Below are 27,423 nucleotides of genomic sequence, written 5' to 3'. Positions count from 1 at the left end.
ACGCCTCACAGCTGCCTTCCCCTTTCTTGACCCCACCCACTCCCATTAGTTTCTGCTGTTGTCACAATTTTACTTCTGAGTCCAGGTCATCTGTATAACTATGTTTTATATATATCTGCATGAAGTCTAACAATCACATATGACTCTATTTCCTTAATGTAATAGCTCACAGTCACATTTATTTCCCTGAAAGATAACAACATAACTTTATTATACTTCATGGCTGAAAGATGGCTGCTCTTCCTAGAAGGCACACCTTGTTCAGCTATTCCTTTGTTGAGAGATAACCAGGCTGCCTCTGTGGCTTCACTGTTGTGAAACAGGCCTCAATAAACACTGATATGCAAGAATGCAGTGGTGTGTCCCTGTGAGGGATGCGGTGGTGTGTCCCTGTGGAGGAACACGATGGTGTGTCCCTGTGAGGAACACAGTAGTGTGTCCCTGTGAGGAATGTAGTGGTGTGTCCCTGTGAGGAATGCGGTGGTGTGTCCCTGTGAGGGATGCGGTGGTGTGTCCCTGTGAGGGATGCAATGGTGTGTCCCTGTGAGTCTTCTGGGTAAATGCCCAGGAGTGGTGTCGCTGCTCTGTCAACTGATGTCGGTAGAGGCTAGCCTGGTCTACATTTTCACCTCCTTGATGAAGGTAGGATCCCGAATGACACCTGCCCAGGTATATGGACTCTAGCCTGTGATACTTGTAAAGTGATACAGGACAAATGCTGGTACCATTCAGTGGTCAGGGCTGAGTTAAGTGCTCTCAAGGGGCAGGGAAGAGGCAAATGAGTGCTGCTATATGGCCATGATGTTATCACTTATAGAAATATTGTTACTTATAGCAATTCTAGAATTCTAGAAAATTCTCACTATGTTGGGTACAATCTATAAATAAATTCCATGAATACATATATCTGTACCAAGACATGGGACTTAATATTATCAAAAAAATACTAATAAAAATTAAATTTAGTCACTGTAAGCCTCTGAAGATACGTATTTGGGGCTGGGGAAATGGCTCACTGGATAAAGCACTTGCTGAGTAATCATGAGGAACTTGTTTCAGACTGCACCCCTTAAAAACAGTCATGGCTATGCATGGACCTGTACCCCAAGTGCAGTGAGGATTAGAGACAGGAGTATCCTGAGGCTTGCTGGCCACTAGCATAGCTCTATGTTCAGTGAGAGACCCTGTCTCAAGGGAATACAGAAGAGTGAGGACTGGAGTCCATGGGTATATAGGTATCCACACTGCCCAGAGACACTTACTGAAGAATACTCATGAAGAGAAAAGAGAGTTGGGTTACATGGTCTTTGAAAGGCTGGGGCTTCAGTCAACACTTCACTGGCATCTTCTGGGATACTATGCCATCCCTATAACTGAGGTCGCTCCATGTTCCTTCTCTTTGTTGTTGTGTATTCCAAGGGTGGTGAGTCTCGGAGGCTTGCCTTGGATTTGTTGCTCACTTTGGGGGAAAACTATCTAATGGGTATTCTTGTCAAGAAACAAATAAAATTATGCAAAGCACTGGTCCCAAATAAGGAAGATGGCTGACGAATCTTTTGCCATGGTCTCAGTATCTGTTTCCTCCAGCCCTGTGTGCTGAAACCTAGTGGCCAGTGCAACGATCGGCATTAGAAGATGAAGCATTCTTGGCTGCTCTCTGAGAAGCATCTCGCTGTGCTCTTGGGTGTAACTTTGCTGTCTTCCCAAGCACTGTTACTTTTTTTAACCCTCATGTTTAACATCTATACTAAAATCGCTCTTAATAATTTCACTCCCAAGGGTGGAGCCTTTGGGAGGTAGTTAAGTCATTGAGACTACACCTTCATGAATGAGACCGATGCCCTAACAAAGGGGGCTAAGGATGCTTTTCCATCCTCCTGCTATGGAAGGATGTGGTGAGAAGATGACATCTTTGAAGCAGAAAGCATGGCCATAGCAAATGCTAAGTCTATGCCTCAATCTTGGACTCCCCAGATTCCCAATGCGAGTACCTGCTTCTGTTGTTTATAAGTTATACACTCTGAGGTATTTTGTGCATAGCCCAAGCAGACGCAGAGAGCTATGTTTACTATATCAAAATAAGGCTTGTCCCAAGGGAAGGAACTGAGATGCGCTCTGTTTCATCTGATCAGTGTTTGCACAGGTTTCAAGAGGCAGGAATAGGAGTTAAGTCTACATCTGAGATCAAAACTAATTACTGTGCTCAACCTGTAAATACATATACACTCTCCCAGACTGGCTAAATTTATCATTACTTCATATGCATCTCTGTGTAGATATTGTATTGATGGTACATTGCAAAGATGGTGTTCTGACCAGTAAATTGTGGTAGAAATGGAATAGGTAAGTTCTAAGAGAACATACTGCAGAGATATCTCCCTCTTCTTTCTTTCTTTTCCTCTTTCTTCTTCTTCTGCACTTGCCCTCACAACCCACTAGCAATACTATCAAGAAGCCAATATGCACAGAAAAGCCATACAAGTGTGTTCAGTGTAACACAATGTGGCCTGCTGGAGGCTGAGTGAGCAAGCTCTGAAGTGATGGCTTCCTCTTGGCCTTTGGCACTGTTTCTGGTGCCAAGTAAAGCAGAAATGAGTGATTCTCTCTAAGTCTGAACAAATTGCAGAATCCCCACAATAGGATGTCATTGCTTTAGGGTGTAGAGGTATTGCAACTGGCAAATGGAGTCTACATGGTCATTAAGGGTGTTTTTGTAAACAAGCCCAAACATGGCTTCAGCATGAACAGTAGGAGAAACTGGAAGTGTTCAGAAGAAATACTTGGTGGACACTGGGTAGTGCTCAAGTAGGACTCCTCAGGAGAGGGTGGGGCACTAACATAACAAAATGAAGAGAATGTTATTGGGAACCAAAGAGAAGGGGACCCTTGGTGGTGCCATCTGAGCTAATGGAGGAAATAGAAAATGTTCCCAGAGTGCTGAGTGGTCCAACTGAAGGGTCTCGGGCACCCAAGGCTTCCTGGTTTCTCCCCTTTACCTGCCATTAAAAAATGTGAGAGAACAAAGACGAGCAAAAGAAAACACATACTAAGTTTAAAGAAGCCAAGAAAAGGTGAGCTCACAAACCTGAATACTTTGAAGCCATTTTTGATCATGAATGGTGCTAAAACAGAGACAGGACTTACAGGGAAAGGTCATATATAAACAGCTCCAAGGGAGGAAACTCTAGTGAGGAAGCTAAGTCCATCAGTCTATCATCGTGAAGTCCTTCATGAAAACTTCGGCAGGGTGATGATGGACCATGGGATCTTGGCTTCTAGGCCTTCTCTAGTATACAACAGGGCTTCTAGGGATTGGAAACCTGTTTCCCAGCAATTTTAAATAAAGGTGAAGTTAGGAGAGATGTAATTTGGTGGAGTTTGCAAGGTTGTTGATGCTGTCTCTATAGTGCTGTTTAAAAAAGAAAGAAAGCTTTGCTGTTGTTCTTGTTTGTTTGTTTTTGTTTGTTTTGAAGCTGAAAGGTCTCTGAAGAAGGTTGTAGTTGAAGAGACACTACAGGTTAGGACTACAAAGACAGTGACAGCACAAACTGAGCATCATTCTGAATTCCCCAACAATTGTAGGCAAGTGGCACTCGAAGAAGTCTACAGATCTGCCTACTGATACCCAGTGTCCTTTTGAATGGGAGGACCCACAGCTATTGTTGGTCATGTATGACCAACTGATTTGTGTTGGTCACATAAGGAGATGATGCTGCATGCTCTTTTCAGTTCATAGGTACAGAGAGCTAGAACTGACCTTAGAGATGATGAAGTAGGACTTGAGGGACTTTATCCACACAAATGGCAGTAAATGACAGTTTCTTGGACTTCAAGTTTAAACCTGATACCACCGTGGGAGCATCTTGGAAGTACCATGGGTGCATAGTAAGTGCACTGTGCATGGAAAAGGATATGAACTGTTTGTCTAGATGGTTGAGTGGGAGGATGCTTCCTCAAGAAGGCTGAGTCCTACTCTGCAAGGTCTGCTTGCATCATGAGTAGCAGTTCTCACACCGATAGATGGGATGAGTAGCAGTTCTCACACGGATGGATGGGATGAGTAGCAGTTCTCACGGTGACTGGTGGATGGGATGAGTAGCAGTCTTCACACTGATGGATGGGATGAGTAACAGTCTTCACACTGATGGATGGGATGAGTAGCAGTTCTCACACCGATACATGGGATGAGTAGCAGTTCTCACACTGACGGATGGGATGAGTAGCAGTCTTCACACAGATGGATGGGATGAGTAGCAGTTCTCATACAGACGGATGGGATGAGTAGCAGTTCTCACACCGATACATGGGATGAGTAGCAGTTCTCACGGTGACTGGTGGATGGGATGAGTAGCAGTTCTCACATAGATGGATGAGATGAGTAGCAGTTCTCACATTGACGGATGGGATGAGTAGCAGTTCTCACGGTGACTGGTGGATGGGATGAGTAGCAGTTCTCACACAGACGGATGGGATGAGTAGCAGTCTTCACACTGATGGATGGGATGAGTAGCAGTTCTCACACTGACTGATGGATGGGATGAGTAGCAGTTCTCACACTGATGGATGGGATGATATATCTCTTCCATCTGGAATGGCTCCATTATCTCTATAGTCAATAATATCTGCACCTCTTTATGTCTCTTTATATCTCTATCTCTCTTTCTCCTTGAGCCTCCAACATTTCTTGGTAGTACAGATCAGACATGGAAGCCATGAGGAGCTACCAACAACTCCAGTCAATAGAAAGTCAACTCCAGAGGTGAAGGTGAGGCAGCCTATAACTAATCCCAGATCCTGTTGAAAATAACAGATTACTATCCAATTCTAGGCCACACTGAAATTAAAACTTTATGGACCAACTAAATATCATTTACTATGTAGACAAAATAGCACAGGTGGAACTGGAAAGATGGCTCAGGGGTTAAGGATACGTATTGCTCTTCCAGAAACCCAGTACAATAATGGGTAGCCCACATCCATCTGTAACTCTAGCTCCAGAAACTCTGGTGCCTCTGGCTTCTACTGGCATCAACACACATTTGAACATGCCTATACACTCACATTCACACATGCACACAAGCTAAAAGGATAGCACAGAGATTCCGTTCACATTAGCTTTATTTCTCCTTACCTGAACTTAAGTTATCAGAACACTAAAGGAGTTATGATGTCACTTAATGGCTCTCAAGATGCCGTTAACAATTTGTGACATTAACAATTGATTTCAAGCTCTGCAGTGCCTGTGGTTTGATGTAAACAAAGTGTACCTTTCTCCCTTACAAATATCATATGCTCTTCTTATGACTATTCAATGTCACTGATATTCATTTTTCTTCTGTGTTGATGTATACACAGCTCCCTATTCCTATTCCCATGCACCCTTTGAGGGTAACAAGTTGATTTCTCATCCTATGTAGTCAAAGGTGTTGTCCAAAATAGGATCAAGGCAGAAGAGGCCGAAATGCATAGGAGATAGCGTGCCCCAGAGTTTAGCTCTCTGAACCAGCACTGAGGATCAGACATCTGATTAGAGTATACAAAGGGGTCAGACAGATATGACCCAAATCCAAGTCCCACATCACAGCAGCCGCGGGACCTCCAGGAAATGACTTAAATCCTCTGTGCCCCAGCTGACCCATCTCTTAAGGGAGTTTAACGATAATGTCATTGAAAAAAAAAAAAAACCTCATCTTGATGATGTTCGAGATAGCATTTAAAATATGTGCAAATTATTTGAGCCTATTCCAACAAGAAAAGGTTGTAACCAGTGTATTAGGGTTCTTGGGACACCAATGACTTGAGAGTTCTAAAGAACTGTGGATTTTAATGACAGAATTATTGAGAAAGTCACCTGGTACATGTAAACATGAATAGCACAATGCCTGATGCATCATCAAGATTTCATTAATATTAATTACTAATACCAGTATATTTTGTATATAGCAAATACTGATATTTGCTTATCTACCTTCATCCTTTCCCTATTTCCTAATAACAGAACCCCAGTATTTGTATGTGCAGACAATGTACTAGATAAAAAGAGCATTTGGTAGCCTTGCTTATTCTTGCTGATGGTTGCGATAGTCAGTTCTCCCCAGTGCACAAGCCACTGGGGACCCTTTGGAAAAGTAAGACAATCTCATATTTTATTCAAGAGGGCAATATATCTGGCTGTACAATATGCCATCAGTCTCGCTTGTAGCTAGGGGTAGCCATAAAATACAGTTCTGTCATTTAGAACAAACTACTCTTCTCCTAGGTATTTAAAAAAAAATTGGCTTCTCTGCTTTGGCATCCTTCTTCCTCATAATATTCACTTTAATCCTATTCAAGATATGTCGGCATCTGCTTTACTCGAACAGTAGGTCCTGGGAGAGAAACTTGGGGTGCAATGAGATATTCTGTGTTCTCCTGGCAGCAAAGCTTACGAACCCCAGAGAAAGGAGCTACACTGAGGGCTGAAGAAAGAGAGGTTATTGGTAGCCCTGAGCAAAAGGGTTAGTCAAAGCTGCAAGGACCACCGAAGATGGCATGGCCATCCACACACTGTCTGTGTCAGCAATGTCAGCCTGTTATCAGACGAGGCTCGCATGAGAAATAGGGTGTGACTCTGAGGTAAGGCCATTCCTTTGCTCTCTGGCACTCCATTCCTGAAGGGGGAGCTAAGTGAAGCTTTGTGACATCCATGACAATTGAAATATGAGACTGGGGTTACAGAGACTGAAGTCACAGTAGCCATTTTGAATATCAAGGCAAACAGAAAAGGGCAAAGCTTTTATTTTGAGCTTTGTGAGCAACTGAAAAAGACAAAAGGCACAAAGAATACTGTCGATGCCTCTCACCGGCCAGGAAGACTTTGTCCCTGGTTTCCCACCATGTCATAATCAGGTTTTGCCATGTGACTTAACCCCTGTGTGTATAGACCCGGTGACATCATGTTAGTGCTGTTTGTCAGGAAGATACAGCTGATATCCAAGTGAAATTATTAATCGACTTATCGTCACTATAACTTCATTTCCAAGATAAACTTTTTTGGTTGGAGGCAACAGTTGATGGGGCATTGATGACATTTATGATTACTCAGTACCACTCAGGCAATGCTACATCCATGTCAAAGACAGTCTGCGCAGCCTCTGTGGGCCTTCTCAGTCCTCAGATTCCTGTTCTTTGATTGCTTCGTGTATATCAACAGGCCTTTCTCTAATCCTCCCATTAAGTCATTTGAGAATAATTTGTAGAACACAGATTCCATTTGTAGCCCCTTTGTGTACATAGAACAGAGTGAGGGGTGTGGAAAGGAGTTGATCAATACTTGTAGAAATGAATTAGAGCTCTGAAAACAATTTTAAATATATAGGCCTCTGATAATGTTATAAACTAATATTTGATATTCTGTCACTTAAAGAAACAGAATTAAGGGATATGAAATAAGATTGCTTCATCCCCTTGCAGGGAAGCGTCATTTAATAAAGACAAGATGTCTTTGAGCACATGGCTCTCCCCCATTCAGTGCCCTGCATTCAGCCTGAATATTGTTCTCAGTTTAATGTTTAATGCCCTTTGAGATCAGACAGGAATCAAAAGCAATGACCTGATGTGCTCCATAAATGATAAACACAGTATTTGCCTCGGTGCTGAATAATGAACAGCAAGGCATGGTGGAGGAGCTCTCATCTCCTGCATATGGATGGAGGGCAGCTGCCCCTGGAGGGTCCAAGGACAGAGTGCCACAAAGACCTTCAGACAGCATGTGGCCTGACTCCATCACCTGATCCTTTTAAAGAACATCTTAGAACTCACTAGATGACACCAGGTGCCAAAGTGGTGTCAGCAAGGCAGACCATGAGGGGAAAGGCACACATACCAGCATTGGAGGGATAGCCAGGGCTGAGAAGCCTCAACACACCAGCATTGGAGGGATAGCCAGGGCTGAGAAACCTCAACACACCAGCATTGGAGGGATAGCCAGGGCTGAGAAGCCTCAACACACCAGCATAGGAGGGATAGCCAGGGCTGAGAAGCCTCAACACACCAGCATAGGAGAGATAGCCCAGGGCTGAGAAGCCTCAACACACCAGCATAGGAGGGATAGCCAGGGCTGAGAAGCCTCAACACACCAGCATAGGAGAGATAGCCCAGGGCTGAGAAGCCTCAACACACCAGCATAGGAGGGATAGCCAGGGCTGAGAAGCCTCAACACACCAGCATAGGAGAGATAGCCCAGGGCTGAGAAGCCTCAACACACCAGCATAGGAGGGATAGCCCAGGGCTGAGAAGCCTCAAGCTTTAGAGTATAATGTCTGCTGCTGCTGCTGCTGCTGTTGGTGCTGCTGCTGCTCTTCTTCATCTCAAGCCCTTCTGCCTATCTCATTTATGTTAGCTTGGCTCTACACAAAATACAGGTTAGATGAACAGTTAAAATTTGGTTTTATTCTTCAAAAAAAATATACAATCTAGGCAAGAAGAAAAACAGGCAAAATGGAGGAAAATAAAAACTAAATTGGTAAGAGTATTCTTTTAAAATTTTGATGACTTCTAAGTTTCTGCACGTATGTGTGTGCATGTATACAGGTATGGGTTCTAAGTTTCTGCACATATGTGTGTGCATGTATACAGGTATGGGTTCTAAGTTTCTGCACGTCTGTGTGTGCGTGTATATGGGCATGGGTTCCCATGGAGACCAGAAGAAGATACTTATTTATCCCAAAAGTTATACATGATGGTAAGCTACTGCAGTGGGTTCCGGGAACCAAACTTGGATGCTTTTAAGTGCTGAGTCATCTCGCTAGCCTCAGAGATATTAGTAGAAGCAAAAGATGCAGGATGCAAAAATCAAGCTGAATGGGTCAGATGCAGACGTGAAGAAGCAGCATAGATTGCTTTAAGACAACTTGTGTTTGTTTTAAACTCTTAGAGTCATGATTAGATTATTTAGTAAGAGAAATCTGAGTCCTGGAACAGAAGGACTGAGTTAATGAAGAAGAAACACAGGAGGTCAGGAATCTGCCAGCCTTCTGGGTTTGGCCTTGGATAACTGATTCAAAGCAAAGACGACAGGGTCATCAGTAGCTTGTCAGAGCATCACAGAAAGACATCAGGTTGGTGAGGAGTACTGGACTGCTGTTGATTGATACTGTCCTACTCAGAAGTGTTACACCCACTTATGTAATGGCTCCAACGAGATAAAAAGACAACAGCCACCAGCTTAGAACATCACAACAAAAATATCTCTTCTGAATGCATGCACTCTTTCACTTCCACAGAGTAGGTTTTTCCTAATACAAGCCAGCTCTTTTGGGGAGAGTCAAGAGAAATGACCCAGAAAATGGGGATCAAATCCTACCTCAGAAACAAGAAGAGAAGGTAATTGAAAATGGACATTATGCTTGAGCAGAGACAAGTCACAAAGAGAGTGAATCCCAGCCCAAGCAGGCCACAATGATGGTCTCCTCCAGCTTTACTCATTGAGGGAATAGAACGTTAAGGTCATCATAAGAGGATGCTCCCTCACGGCCTCGAACACAGCTAATATTACAACATGATGATGCAACAACAGGAATTACGGCGTGGATATGGGAATTTGAAATTCGTTTAGATGTAGTGCCTCTTCTTCTTATGTTTTCCTATTCCAAATACTCTATGTATAAGAAAACAACGAGAACTAGGAAGAGAAGCACAGTGGAGATCATTCTAAAGATCTATAGCTAGTCAGATACCCAGAACAACTGACCTGAGTTGCCCCTTCCCAAAGGATACCTCTACATGTCTGTCTGGTTTTGTTCTTACATGCCATCCTCCTTCTGTCTGCTCTAATCTCTCTCCGTCAAAATATCTGCTTTTAAAGAAGTCTTGGTCATTTAGCATTGGGGCTCAATCCACAACCTCCCACCCTCAAACCACCACATCCTAAGGGTCTCAGAAAGTCAAGGCTTCAAGTGGATCCTGTTAGAAGGACAGGGTTCATCCAATAGCAAATGGAGAGAACATGTGAACTGTTAGGATAGAGGTAGTAGGCAGAGTAGCCATTTTCTCTTTCTTTTCTGGGGGGCGCCACACACACACAGAGAAAAGCAGTAGCGCCTTGTGGCTTTTTCTGTGGCATTGCAAACAAACATCTCTCACATGACTTGGAGTTCTAGAACGGGCCAAAGGACAAGCACCTCCCACGTACACAGCCCTAAACCAATGAGTTCATTAGGGTCACTTGCAGGAACACCCGTGACCCGGAGTCCCGTCACCAAAGTGCTCACTCTGGGGGAACTTGCAAAGCTCCATCTCTGAAGTTCCCTGCTGGCATCTGTCCCAGGATTCACCGCTGCATGCAGATCTGTGGGGAGTGGCCTTTGTAAGTCCTCTGAGGTTTTGCTGCCTGAGACTAGTCTGTTTGCTTTACTCCCTGACTCTGCTCATCCTCTCTCTTCCTTCCAGGAGACATGTTTCAATCCCAATCCAGGAGGCTACTATGCCTGAATGTTTATTAGGAACCAAACACTGCCCCACGAACACTTCCAGACACTCCTGCTCCACTCTTTGGCAGAAAGTGGTTTTTTTTTTTCTAATGATAAAAATATGGCATTTCCTGGTTGGCGTTTCTGTAGTAAAGGCCTCAATTTTGTGCTGGAATAATCACTTCTCTGATGAATCCACTTGGGCCATGAAGAATCTCTTTTTATTAATGTGATAACTCATCTTGGCATTAATTTTAAATTTGATTTTTCCACTTAGCTTGGCATTAGCCTCATGTCTTTCAATGGTTACCAAAACACTACGTAGGACAATATTAGTAGGATTTTGATTTTAACCCAGGAGCAGGCCATTGAATTTCTACTTAATTCGTCCCACCCACCCTTGTTTTGATCTAAGTATGTGGTGGCAAAAGGCAAAGTCACATTTGGCAATGTAAACATAAGGCAAACCAGGCTGGAGAGATGGCTCAGCAGTTAAGAGCACAGCCTTCTTCTTCTGAAGGTCCTGAGTTCAAATCCCAGCAACCACATGGTGTCTCACAACCATCTGTAATGGGATCTGATGCCCTCTTCTGGTGTGTCTGAAGACAGCTACAGTGTACTTACATATAATAAATAAATAGATTAAAAAAAAAAAAGCTGGGCAGTGGTGGCGCATGCCTTTAATCCCAGCACGTGGGAAGCAGAGGCAGGTAGATTTCTGAGTTCAAGGCCAGACTGGATTACAGAGTGAGTTCCAGGACAGCCAGAGCTACACAGAGAAACCCTGTCTCAGAAAATCCAAAAAACCAAACCAAACCAAACAAACAAAAAACCCAAAACCAACAACAACAACAAAAACAAACAAAAAAAAAAAACATAAGGCAAACCTACTTTGGGTCTTGCCAAAGCTTTCACTAAGATCTTGATGTGAAGTCACTTCACCCCCTGACTAGGACTGGCTACATTTACTCTGATCAGACAGCTCTGAAACCTGAGCTCTCTGATTATCATTGCAGAGGAAATACTGGGAGCCTGGGGAACAATTGATAATTCATGTCAATAATTAACGTTTCACAGGGAACTCCCTGCTCACAGCACAGCCACTGTCAGATTTACAAGACCCCAGGGCGAAAGGCTAGTTGTACTCCACAAACCCCAGTCAGACACTCCCTTAGTCACCAGGAGCTAATAAGAGAAACTTGGGATAAATTCAGAAACTGCAAGTTAGCAGCCCCAAGACATTGTGTCCTCAGTTTCCCTGATTCAAGGAAATTTTGATCCTTGTTCTCTATAATGAATAGATTCAGCAGTAAGGGTTTAAATATACTTTCTTTTGGACAGTGTTCACAAAACCACAAATGAAGCCAGAAATGTTTGGTTAGAAATACACTTTACATAACAATATATACTAATGAGACATTTTCCATGGGATAAACTCCAGGGGTGACTCTTTTCCCTCTATGAGTCTATGGGAGGCTTCTATTGTTTGGGTGTGCTGCATAATCAACATTACAGTTAGAACTTTCTCAAAGGGTCCCAACTGCAATCCAAGCCTCTGGTCTAAGCAGAAAAGCAGATGTATTCTCGTAGACGCCACATACGTAAATCAACACACCCTCTTGGAGAACAGAGCTGATGATTCAATTTGAAGTAGCAAGCAGTTATAAAAATTTTTCTAGGAGTAGCTGTAACCAGTAATTACCTGATTGCTCTGAAAAAAATCATAAAACTTTACTGATGGACGTAAAAGAAAACTTAAATAAATGGAGAAATGCATCATCACCCTGAATATGTTAGGAAAAATGAATCTTCTCTCTAAATCAGTGTGTGGGTTTGATGTGGTGCAGTTAAAATGTAGTAAAAAATTCTTTTACCTTAGCAAAGTAATTTATGAGTTTATCAGCACCAATGTGCAAATATAGTCCAGGAAAAATTATGCCAATATTGATATTACCATCAAAGAATTCTTTCATAATGACAAGATCTACAAAGGAGTGATGGCACATGTCTGGTGGGAGCAGACATGGGCAGGTGATGGAGCTGAAGCTGGAGTGGACAGGAGCATATGAGAATAGTAAGGGTGGTAGGTGATGGTGGTGATGGTGGTGGTGGTGGTGGTGGTGGTGGTGGTGGTGGTGATGATGGTGGTGATGGAGGTGATATGATGGTGGTGATGGTGATGGTGGTGGTGGTGGTGGTGCTGGTGATGATGATGATGATGATGATATGCTTATTTCAGGTATTTTGAAAAAGTTAAATTCATTTTGTGAGAACGGCTCAAATAGGTCCAGAGGGGTGCTCAGTGGTTAAACACCTGCTGCTCTTACAGAGGACCTGAGTTCAGTTCCTGGCACCACATCATCTATGCCAGGCCGCTTACAACTGCTGCACTCAATACACTCTCTGGTGTAAACACCTCTCTCTTCCCTCTCTCTTCTCTCTCTCCTCTCCTCTTTTTTCTTCTCTCTTCCCTCTCTTCTCTCTCTCTCCTCCCCTCTTTTTTCTTCTCTCTTCTCTCTCCTCTCTCTCTCACTCATAATTAAAAGTAGAAAAGGTCAAAGTTTTATGTTAATTTCTACCCCAAAATAATGATAGATGTGATCAATTGACATATTAAACACCAAAATAAATGTAGCCAATATTTTGGCACCTATAAAGATGTGTTAATCTGATTTTCATAAATGCAAGAAATTCTCTACTAGGGAAAAGTCGGTACAATTTCTTACATCTCATATCTAATCTTTTCTAATTAAAAAAAAAAAATCATGTAAAGTTTGGAGGCAATGTGCAGCTTTCTGACTCCCGGCAGTCTCTGGTACCTTACGCCATCGCGATTCCCCCAACTCCCCCTTTGGAAACCTTAGAAGCCACAGAAGATAAAATGCCCAAACTTGAGACTGACAGCGAATACATTACCAGAATTGAGAAGGGCTTTCTGCTGGTTTATTTAACTTACACAGACACAGGGGTGGCAGCTGACCCTGCAGACAAGCTTGTTCTTTACGAAAGAACAGACTGGGAGCCCGAACAGAGGCAGTGTCTGCTTGGCACCTGCGTGTACCTGTCAATTTACTCAGAAACCTTCAACTGACAACAAGCAGGACCCCAGGACTGCCCGCATCGCCCTCTGTGCTGACACCGGCTTCTGCCTCCCAGAGCACCATGGGAGATTCAAGCTCTATAGTAACGTCACTGAGAGAGTGCTGTGGTTTAGTTGCACGGAGATCTGCACTGGCCTGCAAGAGCGATCCTCAGAAAGAAACATCCTGCAAAAGGTGTCCGTAGATCATAGAAACCTGACTTTCATGGTGCGTCACAGCACACCAATTTGACGGGGACTTTGTCTTTTGAAGTATGACCAACAATCTTGTCCGTAAATAATTATTACTGAAAAGCAGCATAGTGTAGTCTATCATGTTATTTTTAGACAAAAAGCTACTTTGGACTTTAATGTTACTCTCTTGGCATTCATCGCAAAATCTTCTGGGATCATCTTAAAGTTAAGGTTTAAAATTCGAGACAATCATCAGTGTGCATGCACTGAGTGATGCTATGCACCCTGTGTCAGGCTCGGCCTCTGGTCTTGTTAGGAAATGTCTTCAGAAGAGTCTCAACCAGAATTGTGGCTCAATTAAAAATCTTGGGATCTGTTTACACACCCGCAACTGGACTCGCTGTCTTCTGTGCTGAATGTGTGACTCCTGTGAGTCACCGCATGAAGGGACGAGTTCAGCACCTGATCAAGACGGCATTCCTTCTATAGAGAAGCTGCCTGTTAAGATCTGATAACCTTGCCCCCTAAGCCCTGCCTCCTTCCCACAGCATCTCTCTCCTCTCCACACTCTTTAGCTAAGGCCTTGGGCCTCTAAAATCTTCTACTTCTAGTTTTTCCCCTTAATTTTTAATTTTTTTGTTTGGATGTTAAGAAATGGGTATTACTGTGATATTCCATATATACATATAGAATGTATTGTATCACATATTGTATTCATATATTAATTAATATATTTCCATATTCTATTAACACATAATATGTATATATAATGTTATATATAATTATATTAGTATATTATATTTTGTATATTTTGTAATATTATTGTACATCTCTGCTGTTCACTCCCTCCTTGGCCCTCCCCTCCTCCTTTGTCTGGTCCCTCACTTCCCTACAGAGTTCCACATTCACCTTCCTGAAACATCTGTGCATTTCTCTCTCTTATGTTCTTCTTCCTTCAGATTTCTTCCTTCTCTCCCAGTGTGGCCCCTTTCTACTTTCATGTCCAACACACATACATACACACACACACACACACACACACACACACACACATGCACACGCACACACACACACAAACAAGTGTAAGCTTCAAACATGAGGAAAAACTTGGAGTTTGTTTTTCAGTGTTTGGCTTATTTCATTTAATACAGCAATTGCTTGTTCTATTTGTTTTGTTGTGACTCTCATAATTTCATTAATATTCACCACTCAATAAAATTCCACTGTGTATGTGCTCCATTTTCTTTGCATATCCACGTACTGACACAGTTATCTGGTTCCATACCTCACCTAAAGCAGCCAGTGCAGTTATCATCATGGGTGTGCAGGCATCTCTGTGGCGTGCTGACTTAAAGTTCTTAGGGTGCATGCCATGGCGTATCACTGTATGGGAGATGCAGTTTTTGTTTTGGAGGACCCTCCACACTCATTTCCATGGAGACTACCAGATTCCATTCCCAGCATCAGGCTCCTCTGTCCCACCCCCACCCCACTGCTGCCCCACCAGTCTTATTTGTTCTCTTCCTGAAAGCCATTGTTCTGGCTACAGCGCACAGAGCATCCAAGCTGTGCTGATTGGCAGTTCCCTGATGGCAACAATGTATACTTCGTTCTTTGAGAACTGCCTATTCCATTCATTAGTTTACTGATCAATTAGAAGATTTGGGGGTGTGGAATTTAAGGTTTTATATTCTTCATAGCCAGAAGTGATTCTTTACCATTTCACACAGGCAGAACCACACACAGATGTGCACCGCTGGCTTCCTTTTACCACAGTCCCATTCCATGACACAGATTCGCTATTCATTAAACGACTCCTGGGTTTCCAGTTGATGACAAACATGATATCCCATGCCTCACAGTTCACTTATGAGATAAACTTTAGGGGCACACTTTGTTCATGTGGTGACAACCTCCTTAGTTTCATGAGAAACTTTAAAGCAGTGGATAGCTGAGTTTCCCTGAATTCCTGTCTCAACTGCTCTGTGAACACTTGTAGTTGCTTTCTTGTCATGCCAGTCAAATTTTGTGGTTTCCCTTTTGATGTCTTCTGATCTAATTTACTGCATTTCCCAGAATGTTCTTATTTTGTGTCTTTACTAATCTTCTTTTCATTTTTTCCTGATTTTTATTAACTTTGGGAGTCCATCTAATTTTCAAGTTAATTTTCCATACAGTTTGATAATTCCGAATACTACATTTGGGGAGACTCCACATAACAAAGGAGAGAATCAAGAAAAAAAATAGCATGAATTCACAGGACAGAAGAACAAGCATGCATGACTGGGAAACCTAAGAGTAACTCTGTCTTCTAAGAGTTAGACAGGGGCGTGTGCGGGGCGTGTGCTGATTGTAAGCAGGTTGTATGTGCTGTGCACATATGGTCAGGGCTTGTATAGACATCAAGACATGTATTATTGGCATAAACACTTTATAGTCACCTTCCACTGCCTGCCTGGATTCCACCTCCAGATCCCTATGTCCAGCTATCAGATGCAGAAGATGAACACACACCTACACACACCTCCACTCCCCACCCCCACACACTCGGCTTGCTCTCCTGGAGTCTTTATACACAGTTGTTTGTGTGCCCACTTACAACACTGTTGTGTTTTAGTTAATGATTGTAAATAAAGTCCCCGAGTTTCAGTCCTTCCCCCCTACCCCTTTTTTCTCTGTCCTTTGAGAAGTTTCTTTGTGTTCCAAGAATGCTTTAAAAATTCAATTATTTCTAAAACACAGTTTGGGGAGTATGACTGGGTAATTAATAACAACAAGCACACAGGCGAGCGCTGGTCTCTAATTGATTTATTCTGCGACGTGATTTGCATTGTTAGCTGATCTTAATCACATTAGGTGGACTTGGTGGTGAACTTCTTTGCATTCACAACTTTAGACAGAAAACTTTGTCAGGAGGTGTTAAATTTCAATTAATTCTAAAGTAAGATCTTATGCTTGTCTTCCTACGAGCTGAAACACGTTGCTAGACCAAAAGTCAAGAGCAATGGCAACCTTGTTGACACATTTTTTAAAGTCTAAGACAAAGGATTTGAGGTGAGCTGAAATCCGGGCATCTGAGGCTTGCACATCCAATGCCACAGACTGAAATGAAAAGACAAGGAGAGCCCTGAGTCCTTGGACTTTGTGGACTAAAGCTGCACAGAGTATATTTTGTTATATGGAAAATATAAAATCTCTGTTTATTCTGTAAGGTTCTGTTATTATTAACATTTGCCAGGATTGAGCGATCTTGGACATTTTAGATTTTTGACCAGCATCCCTCCCCAGCTTCTAAATACTACACGCCATCCAACGGTATCTTTCATTTATGCCAATCAAAAAATTTTCATACCTTGGCAGCTGTCCCAGATAGGTTAACGCTGGTCCAGATGAGGGCCAGTGCATGAGCCTACAGTCTTCTGAAGAAATCAGTCTCTCATATGTGTTCATCTGAAGAAATCAGTCTCTCATATGTGTTCCTCATTTGTGCTGAGCACAGGGGAGCGAATGGAAGGCTCTGTAAGGACCAAGGAACTTGGGCTTCTGTGGACATGGCTGGATCATCAAAGTCAGAATGTGTGTAAGTACACGTGGCGTTTATCTCAGCTAAGAGGTGAGAGACGGTTTTCTAGGGGGAAATGCAAATTGAGAACTGAAGTGGGGATAATAGATAGCTGGTTGGGAAACTTTCAAGGCCATGTCAAGGAATAAAGAACTTCCTGGCTTAAGGAGAAAACGCACCTAGTGGTAAAAGAAAGAAAAGCTGTTCACTAAAATGCAGCAAGTCTGAAGTCAAGGCTAGACGGCTCTGTTCATCTGGGCTTGACACCAAAATCCATGGCTAATGGATAACAGGCTAAACAATGGAAGAGAAGCCAGCAAGCAACACCTGGCATCTAAGAATTACCTTCCTGAAATTTAATATATCTCATGATATGTTAGACTGGTCACTAATTTAAGGAAATACCTGGAGCAAACTGGGTTTACAAAGAAAGGACGTTTTATTTTGTTCTATTTTGTGTTTGTCTGTTTTAATCCCTCCCTGTGAGCTCATAGTCCTTTACTTTCTGTCCTTTTCTTGTTAAGTTTCCTAGGCAAACCTTGAACTTCAATCCTCCTGCATCAACCTCCTCAGCCCTACAGCTGGGATCACATGCCTCACAGCTGGGATCACATGCCTTACAGCTAGGATCACATGCTTTAGCAGCTGGGATCACATGCCTCACAGCTGGGATCACATGCTTTACAGCTGGGATCACATGCCTTACAGCTGGGATCACATGCCTCACAGCTGGGATCACATGCCTTACAGCTGGGATCACATGCTTTACAGCTGGGATCACATGCCTTACACCTGGGATCACATGCCTTACAGCTGGGATCACATGTCTTACAGCTGGAATCACATGCCTTACAGCTGGGATCACATGTCTTACAGCTGGGACCACATGCCTTACAGCTGGGATCACATGCCTCACAGCTGGGATCACATGTCTTACAGCTGGGATCACATGTCTTACAGCTGGGATCACATGTCTTACAGTTGGGATCACATGCCTTACAGCTGGGATCACATGCTTTAACAGCTGGGATCACATGCCTTACAGCTGGGATCACATGCCTCACAGCTGGGATCACATGCCTTACAGCTGGGATCACATGCTTTAGCAGCTGGGATCACATGTCTTACAGCTGGGATCACATGCTTTAGCAGCTGGGATCACATGCCTCACAGCTGGGATCACATGCTTTAACAGCTGGGATCACATGCCTTACAGCTGGGATCACATGTCTTACAGCTGGGATCACATGCCTTACAGCTGGGATCACATGCCTTACAGCTGGGATCACATGTCTTACAGCTGGGATCACATGCTTTAACAGCTGGGATCACATGCCTCACAGCTGGGATCACATGCCTCACAGCTGGGATCACATGCCTCACAGCTGGGATCACATGCCTTACAGCTGGGATCACATGCCTTACAGCTGGGATCACATGCCTCACAGCTGGGATCACATGCCTCACAGCTGGGATCACATGCTTTAGCAGCTGGGATCACATGCCTCACAGCTGGGATCACATGCTTTAGCAGCTGGGATTACATGCCTCACAGCTGGGATCACATGCTTTAACAGTTGGGATCACATGCCTCACAGCTGGGATCACATGCCTTACACCTGGGATCACATGCCTTACAGCTGGGATCACATGTCTTACAGCTGGGATCACATGCCTCACAGCTGGGATCACATGCCTCACAGCTGGGATCACATGCCTCACAGCTGGGATCACATGTCTTACAGCTGGGATCACATGTCTTACAGCTGGGATCACATGTCTTACAGTTGGGATCACATGCCTTACACCTGGGATCACATGCTTTAACAGCTGGGATCACATGCCTTACAGCTGGGATCACATGCCTTACAGCTGGGATCACATGCCCTACACCTGGGATCACATGCCTTACAGCTGGGATCACATGCCTTACAGCTGGGATCACATGCCTTATAGCTGGGATCACATGCCCTACACCTGGGATCACATGCTTTAACAGCTGGGATCACATGCCTCACAGCTGGGACCACATGCCTTACAGCTGGGATCACATGCTTTAACAGCTGGGATCACATGCCTTACAGCTGGGATCACATGCCTCACAGCTGGGACCACATGCCTGCACACCAATCCCAGCATCCATCCTTCATGTTGTTGCATTTTGCAGTTTGGGTTTGTTGTTGTTGTTGTTGTTGTTGTTGTTACTGCTGCTGCTACTACCAGTTTTTAAGAAGAAGTAAGCCCCCCCCCCAAGTAGACCAGACAGACCTGGAGCTTGTAGCAACCGTCCTGCCTCTACCTTCTCAATTCTGGCATACCAGGCATGTGGAATTGACTCGGCATATACTTGTTTTCAAGGGGAGGTGCTAAAATCATTTTAATTTCATGTGTTACAAGCTAGGTCTTGTTTGACTATGGTTTCCCCTCTCCACGGTGGGTGGCCAGGTACAGAGGATCAGGAAACATTGGTGGGTGTTGACATAGACCTGCAGCCTCTCCCCAGTAACAATCAGGAGAGTGGGCCTTGAAGGTACTCACCCAACTTTGCTGAGTGTAACTGCTCAACATATTTTTAAGACACTACTAAGTCATCTCAGTGATTACATGGTTAACAATTAAACCAACCTATCTGAAGGCAAAACTGAGGAACATTTGAGTTATAGAGTCAGATCCAGAGTGATCTTAAGAACAGTGGGCAGACACTAGGGAAAGATAAGCGATCAGGTTCTAAAAGACAAGGTGCACACGCGGTATCCTGCCAGCCTTCCAAATCTCCTGAAACTCTGCCAAGAAGCTTCATAGCTTAAATCCCACTGCATCAGAATCAGAAACAAATAAAAGTGAACTCTCAACCTTACTTTGAAAGCCGATTATTGGAAAATTGCTGTGTTTTACATAAAACCCTTTATTCTGAATATGACTATTCCACTTTCCTTTCAGTGGCTTGACTTGAATAATAACTATGATGAATGCCTCTTCTTTTATCTCTGATACGTAGAATTTTGCATGGATTACATGGTATGTGAAGGATATTTTTTAAATACAACATAAAATTATGTGGTCCTCCGGAATAATTGAAATGTGAGCATTTTAATATCATTCATAAACACTTATTTGATTTTCTACTATTTGAATCATTTTAATAATCTTACATTGATATTTTTACCTTTCCCTATAAAGTAATTTGAAGGCGGTCATAATTTCACATATACTGGGTCATTGCATCACCTTTTTAAAGACTATTTTGTAAGAGAGGCGCATGGGTGCATGTGTTTCCATCCTGAACTTGGGAAGCAGAGACAGATGGAGGTTCAGGGTTCCAAAAGGCAACATGGTCAGTTTGAGGGCAGTGCGGGTGGTATTGCAAAATTCTGTCTCGGGCAAAATTTTTAAAATGTTATTTTGCCCAATTTAGTGTGTGTCCTCATTTTTGTGTCACAACACACAAGGGCACTTGTCATGCCCAGCCCTCACTGCTGTGTTTTACTTTAAAGTATGCTTAGTTGTGGCTTTTTAATGCTCTCCTTATTGTTGGCCTGTTCATTTTAATAGTTTCCTGTGAAGTGATACAGATATTTAAGGTTGTAGTCTTTTGCCTACAATGCTAACTACATTTGATATTTTAATACATATAGTTCTCATACATTTCAAAATAGTTCATTGCTATATTACTAATTTAGTCTTCAATCCGAAGATTTTTTGATAACTATTGTATGGTTAGATTTTTTTAAACTTGAGATGAGGGTCTCATGTACCTCAGGCTGGTCTAGAACTCACTATGTAGTCCAGGATGACCTTGAACTTCTGGTCCTACTGCCTCCCTCTCCCACATGCTGCAAGCACAGGCTCACTCTGGCATGCCCAGTTTATATGACTCTGGGGTTCAGACTCAGGACCACATGTATATTACGCATGCATTTTTATCATCCGAGCTACGTGCCCAGCCTCCTGGTGGGATGTTTTATTTATGTATTTATTCTTGACTTGAGTCGTATTGTGTGTGACTTGTAACTGTCATCTATAGAATACCTAAGTGTGTGGATTTATTGAAGTTTCTTTTGAGTTTAAAATATTAAGGTTTAAAAATACTCCCTGGTCCTTGCAAAAGATAAGGGAAGAAATTCTGTATTAGTTTCATAAAATACACATTAAAATATCCCAAATTACTTACGGGTTCACATAGGAGTTTGTCTCTCGTGCTCTGGTAGACCCCTCCCCCGCTTCTCATTCAATAATTCTTCTCCGTCAACTTCTGCTTTTTTACTACAAATTTCTAAGTATTTTGTAACTCTTGAATTCGCCCCTACATATCTCATTCTTCCTCTCTCTGTCTCTCTGTCTCTCTGTCTCTGTTTCTCTCTCTCTGTGTCTCTCTGTGTCTCTCTGTGTCTCTCTCTGTCTCTCTGTGTCTCTCTCTGTCTCTGTCTGTCTCTGTCTCTGTCTCTGTCTCTCTCTCTCTCTCTCTCTCTCTCTCTCTCTCTTTCTCTCTCTTCTGTCTGCTTTAGCTTTTGTCTTTTAGCTTCTGACATTTATAATCTGCTGTGTCCCTCACTCCTCTGACTTGACTCTTAACAGCTGAACCAGAATTTCGTGTGTTCATTTCCACTTTAAGAATCTTGACTTTCATCTTAGTATATATCCTGGCTAGCCATTGAGAATATACACTGGAATGTCTATGTGATTTTCCCCTGTGCTGGTTTGAATGAGAATGACCCCCACAGGTTCACTGATTTGCATCCTTAGTCCCCAGCTGATGAACTGTTTGAAAGGATTGTGGGAGTATATTGGTTACTGGAGTGGGCTTTGAGGTTTCGAAAGCTCACTCCAGGTCCCGAACCCCACCGTGATCCCATCCTTTCCTCTCCCCCTCCTATCCCCCTCCCTCTCTCCCCCTCCCCCTCCCTCTCCCTTTCCCTCCCTTTCCCTCTCTTTCCCTCCCTTCCCTTCCCTCCCCCTCTCTTTCTTCCTGCTGCCCTTGGATCAGGATGTAAAGCTCTCAACTACTGCTCAGGCATTATGCCTCCCTGCTTCCTGTCAGGAAGAAAATGGATTAACTTCTGAAATGGTAAGCAAGGCCCCAATCAAATGCTCTCCTAGTTGCCTTCATAGTCATTTCTCTTCATAGCAGTAGAACAATAACTAACCACATTCCAGCAGGTGGATCTCCTTTGTCTGTCCCTTCCTTCCTTCCTTCCTTCCTTCCTTCCTCCCTTCCTTCCTTCCTTCCTTCCTTCCTTCCTTCCTTCCTTCCTTCCTTTTATCTTTCTTTTCTTTTCTTTCTTTCTTTCTTTCCAAAGGAGGGGATTAAAAACTCCATAGTTGGATCAAAGAATTATAGAAAAAATAAACGGGACAAAAAAATACTTGAAAATGAATTTGTTGAGAACTCAGAGCCTCCATACAACCATGTTTACAGACTTGCCTTTGAGCGAGAGTTATAAAAATATGGGTGGCTCATGAGTCAACTCATAGAACGATGGTGTAATGGAAAGAGAAATGCATTCTCTATCAGGAGGAATATAAATTAGTCCTGCTGCCATGGGGTGAGTACAAAGTCTCTTCAACATCAAGAATAAAACCAAAAAGCCAAATATTAGAAGTAGATTGTGACCATGCTCTACTGGCAGTGGTCACACACAGAAAGAATACTGAACCATTGTGCCACAGAATTGCACATCTATGTTCACTGTTGTGATCTCTACAGCACCTATGTTTCACTATCAGTCTAGCTGCTCATCAAAAGACAAACAAAGAATACAGTTGAATTTTATTAAGCTTTAAGGACAAATGAAGTGGTGCTGTTATCTGGGAAATAGATGCATCCTAAGGTTAACATAGTAAGAGAAATAGCACACACCATAGAGAAAGGCAAATGTCATGTTTTCCTCTAATTTGTGGGTATTTGGGTTTTATGTATGCACATACCCCTACACCTGTATGTGTAAATATATGCATGAGAGGATGTAAAATGGAGAAAGGGGAACTAGCAGGAAGAAGGGAAAGTTGGGTGCTAAAAATGGAGAACGGGGAAATGAAGAATGTAAAATGTATTAAATAGTTAATAGACATATTTATGGAGATCTGCAGTATATACAGTGAATATACTGATGTTTAAAATATGTGACAGGATTATATTGGGAAGAAACCTCATATACAACAATGTGAGTGTCACTGAGAAGGCAACTGGTCCATCCTTACAGGACTAGCAAGACAGGTTTGAGGACTAGTAAGTCCTGAGGACCAGCCATAGGAGAACCCCTTACTTTTCTTCAGCTCTCTCCAGGAACTGTGAACAGACCATGCAAGCACCCCTATGATTCAGCCAGACTGATGGACCAAAAAACAGACAGCAAAGGAAGGAAATTTTTTAAAACAAGAAATAAAAGAGAAAACCCTTTGGAATCGATCCTGCATATGACAATTATTTGAGGATTTAATTAATATGAAATTTAAAACAATTAGATATGTCAAGAATTCTGAAGGGTAAGGAGAGCCGGCAATGCAAGCAGAGATATGGAAACCCAATGTAGAATGAAAAGGACGCTTTAGGAATCAAACTGAGCTGAGCAATGCCCCGATGTGTTCATTGCTGGACTTCATACACCTGCAGCCAAAAATCTGTGGACTCGGGCATCTGTTAAGAACTTCCTTGGCTGCAAAACAAAGATGACACAAAAGTGAAATGAACAAACAAATAGAAATGAAAGCCACGTGGCCATAATCTGGGCAAATTCCAAAATAGTGAAACATAAGAACATTGGAGGTAGCAGGAAGTGCAAAAAGACATAAAACAAATATTTGAAGCAACATTGATGAAGTTTTCTTCTCAAATCAATTCCAGAGCCAGGGTACATTCCTAGGCAGTTATGTTGAGTCCCCAGATAACTAGATCCAGGCTTAACACATCCAAACTTGAGAAAGACAAAGAGAATTCTAAAAAAGAAGTCAGAGGGGGAAAATATCATCTTTCTGTTAGAAGAACAAGAACGCAAACACGTAGGATCCGTGTTATACTGTACCAAAAAAGAAGCAGATCACATAAAATATTCAAAGGTTTGAGTGAAGCAGGAGTGGGCCATGATCTGGTTTAGAATATTAGATCTGGAAGAATCGCTGCTCAAACCTGAAAATACTTTCTCAACACAGAAGCTCTGTGGTCGTCTGTAGTCAGTAGCTCTGCCTTGCCAGGGGTGTTGAAGGAATCTCATCAGGACAAAGGAAAATTATATAGGCCAAACTATATCTCTAAATGGAATGTAAGAACAATAAGGAAGAAGTAGAGTCAAAATAAAATATATTTTCTAATAATTGATAGAGTACTTTTCCTCAAATTAGTGACAGCAGTATTAACCAGGTGCTAAAAGCTTGTGGACCAATGAAATAAATGACAAACATCTCAAACTGCTGGTCAGAGGCTTAGGGTCTTCTGTTAAGAGGTACTTGCATTATTTCCAAAGAAAGTCATGTCATTTAGCATAAAGACTTAAGTCAAATTTAAATATATGTTCTGAACTATAAGGAGACCACTAATTTTTTAAAAGCATAATTGATAAACTCACAAATAAAATGAAAACAAGTCATCTAAAACATTCAATCAGAATCCAAAAAAGCAGCATAGAAGTAGATAACTAAAATTAAGAATGAAGTAACACACTGAAAATGTTTGTAAACATGGTGGATATCAGTCTACTGCCACTCCCTCATGACATTTACCACTCATTTCATTAATCTATAAGCTGTGATCATGAAATTGATTGCTGTTATCACCTGGAATAAAGAGCCATCTCTTTGTCTATCAATAAACCCTTTCAACAAGAATGGCCTAACTATTCTTATTAAATGCTTTAAAAGAGGCTGGATAAATAAGGCGCAACAATAATCGGTCTATTAAAAACCCACTTCAACCACAAAGATTAAATATAGATTGAAAGTAAAGAGCTGAAGAAGGGAGAAAATATGCAGGCACTAATCAAAGGGAAGCTTGAGTTGCTGTATTGATTTTAGACAATACAAGGTTCAGAGCAGAAGAAATTATAAGGGATAAAAGGGATTTGCGTAGCTATAAAAGGAGTCAATTATCCAAGACAGAGTCATCTTTAACATTTATGAACTTAGGAAACACTGTGACATCTAAGGAAACAGTAGTGGCCTGCAAGGAGAAAGAGAGGAACCCACCACTCATGTTGGAGATGTCTGTAATGCCCCCTACCCCATCAGTAACATGATGGACAGTCAGTGATAGTAGAAGCAGGTTGGACCAGTCAGCCACAGTCATAGTCTAGTCATAGTCATAGAAGGCTGTGACCAACAAAATGTTCTAAGGCTAACCTAGAACTTTCTCCAAAATGTACCATATCTGGGACCATAAAACCCACACGCTCCCAATTTAAAAGAATAGAAGTCCTATAACATATGACTTAGACTTCATTGGGCTTAAACTCTGAATCAATAAAATGAATATACGTGGGAATGATAAAGCACCGAGGAGATTAACCTGCTAGATTATGAATGAATCCAAGAGGTGGGGTCTCAGAGAAATTTTGCTTTGAAAGCCTAAAACAGATTAAAGAAATACAATGAGTACCTTGCAACAAAAGCTGTGTTTTGCGAGAGATGCACAGCATGAGAAATGCATGAGGAGCTAGAGTAAGGTCAACCTCTGACCTTGCAGCCTGGGATGGTAAAGAAAGACAGGGCCCAAACCCAGAAGCCAACAGGAGGAAAAAAACCAGAAGCTTGTACCAGAAATCCATGCAAAACAGGAAGGCAACAGGGAAAACCAAGGGAACGAAAAAATTGTTTTTGGTGAAAAGACCAATAAAATTCATAAACTTTTAATTATGCTAGCACAGGAAAAAGGAGAGAAGACATGTGGTGTTTTGAGTAGGTTTGGCCCCATAGATTCATATGTGTGAATGCTTGGACATAGGAAGTGGCACTATTAGGAGGTGTGGCCTTATTGTAGTAGGTGTGGTCTTGTTGTGGGTGTGGCTTTATTGGAGTAGGTGTGGCCTTGTTGGAGGAAGTGTGTCAAACTACCACACCACCCTTATTTCTTTTCTAAGATTATTAAACCATGTCTTCTCTCCTTTTTCCTGTGCTAGCATTATTAAAAGTATATGAATTTTATTGATCTTTTCACCAAAAACAATTTTTTTGACTGCGTGGGTAGGGCTTTAAGGTCTCCAATTCTCAAGCTCCACCCAGTGTGGAAGCAGAGCCTCCTCCTGGCTACCTGTGGAAGACAGTCCTCCTCTGCGGCCTGCGGATCAAGATGTAGAACTCTGGGCTTCTGCAGCACCATGCCTGCATGCTGCCATGCTTCCTGGCATGATGAAAACGGACTAAATCTCTGAAACTGTAAGCCAGCCCCAATTAAATGTTTTCCTTTATAACATTTCCTTGGTCATGTTGTCCCTTCAGAGCAATGAAACCCTAACTAAGACAGGTGACTTGTAGAAATGTCTCAGCCGTTAAGAGCACTTACTGCTCTTTCAGAGCACTGGAGTTTGGCTCTTAGCAAGCATGTTTGGCAGCTCACAAGAGCCTATAACTCCAGTTGCAGGGGATCAAGTGTCTCTTCTTGTAACTATAAGTATCTGAATGTATATACACATGCATAAATAAAAATAACGTAAGTCCTTTTCAAGTATAATATACAAGATTTCACCATTGATACCATGGTAGTTTTATGTCATTGATAATTTGATAATCTATGTGAACTAAGCTGGTTTCCTAAGGATATAAAAAAATATAGATAATCTGAATAGCCCTCAAATCTATTAAAAATTTGAACCAACAAAGAATAACTTTACAAAGGAGAAAGTGTCAGGCCCAAGAACTCACTGGTGAACTTTATCAAAAAAGAAATAATACCATCTTTCTATAACCACTTCAATTTAACTGTGTGATTTTAAAACTGAAGGAAAAAAATCTGGGTGAGAGTGTGTGTGTGTGAGAGAGAGAGAGAAAGAGAAAGAGAGAGAGAGAGAGAGACAGAGACAGAGACAGAGACAAAGAGAGAGAGAGAGAGAGACAGAGAGAGACAGAGAGAGAGTGAGAGAGAGAGCTCTAGAATCATCCACAGCAAGGGACAGAAGTTGAGCAACAGCAAGTTCACAGAGGAAGGCTCTGAGATC

This window comes from Mastomys coucha, unplaced genomic scaffold, assembly GCF_008632895.1.
Source record: "Mastomys coucha isolate ucsf_1 unplaced genomic scaffold, UCSF_Mcou_1 pScaffold15, whole genome shotgun sequence".
Taxonomy (NCBI): Eukaryota; Metazoa; Chordata; class Mammalia; order Rodentia; family Muridae; genus Mastomys; species Mastomys coucha.
The sequence above is the reverse complement of the archived record's forward strand: the minus strand, read 5'-3'. Positions refer to the sequence as shown.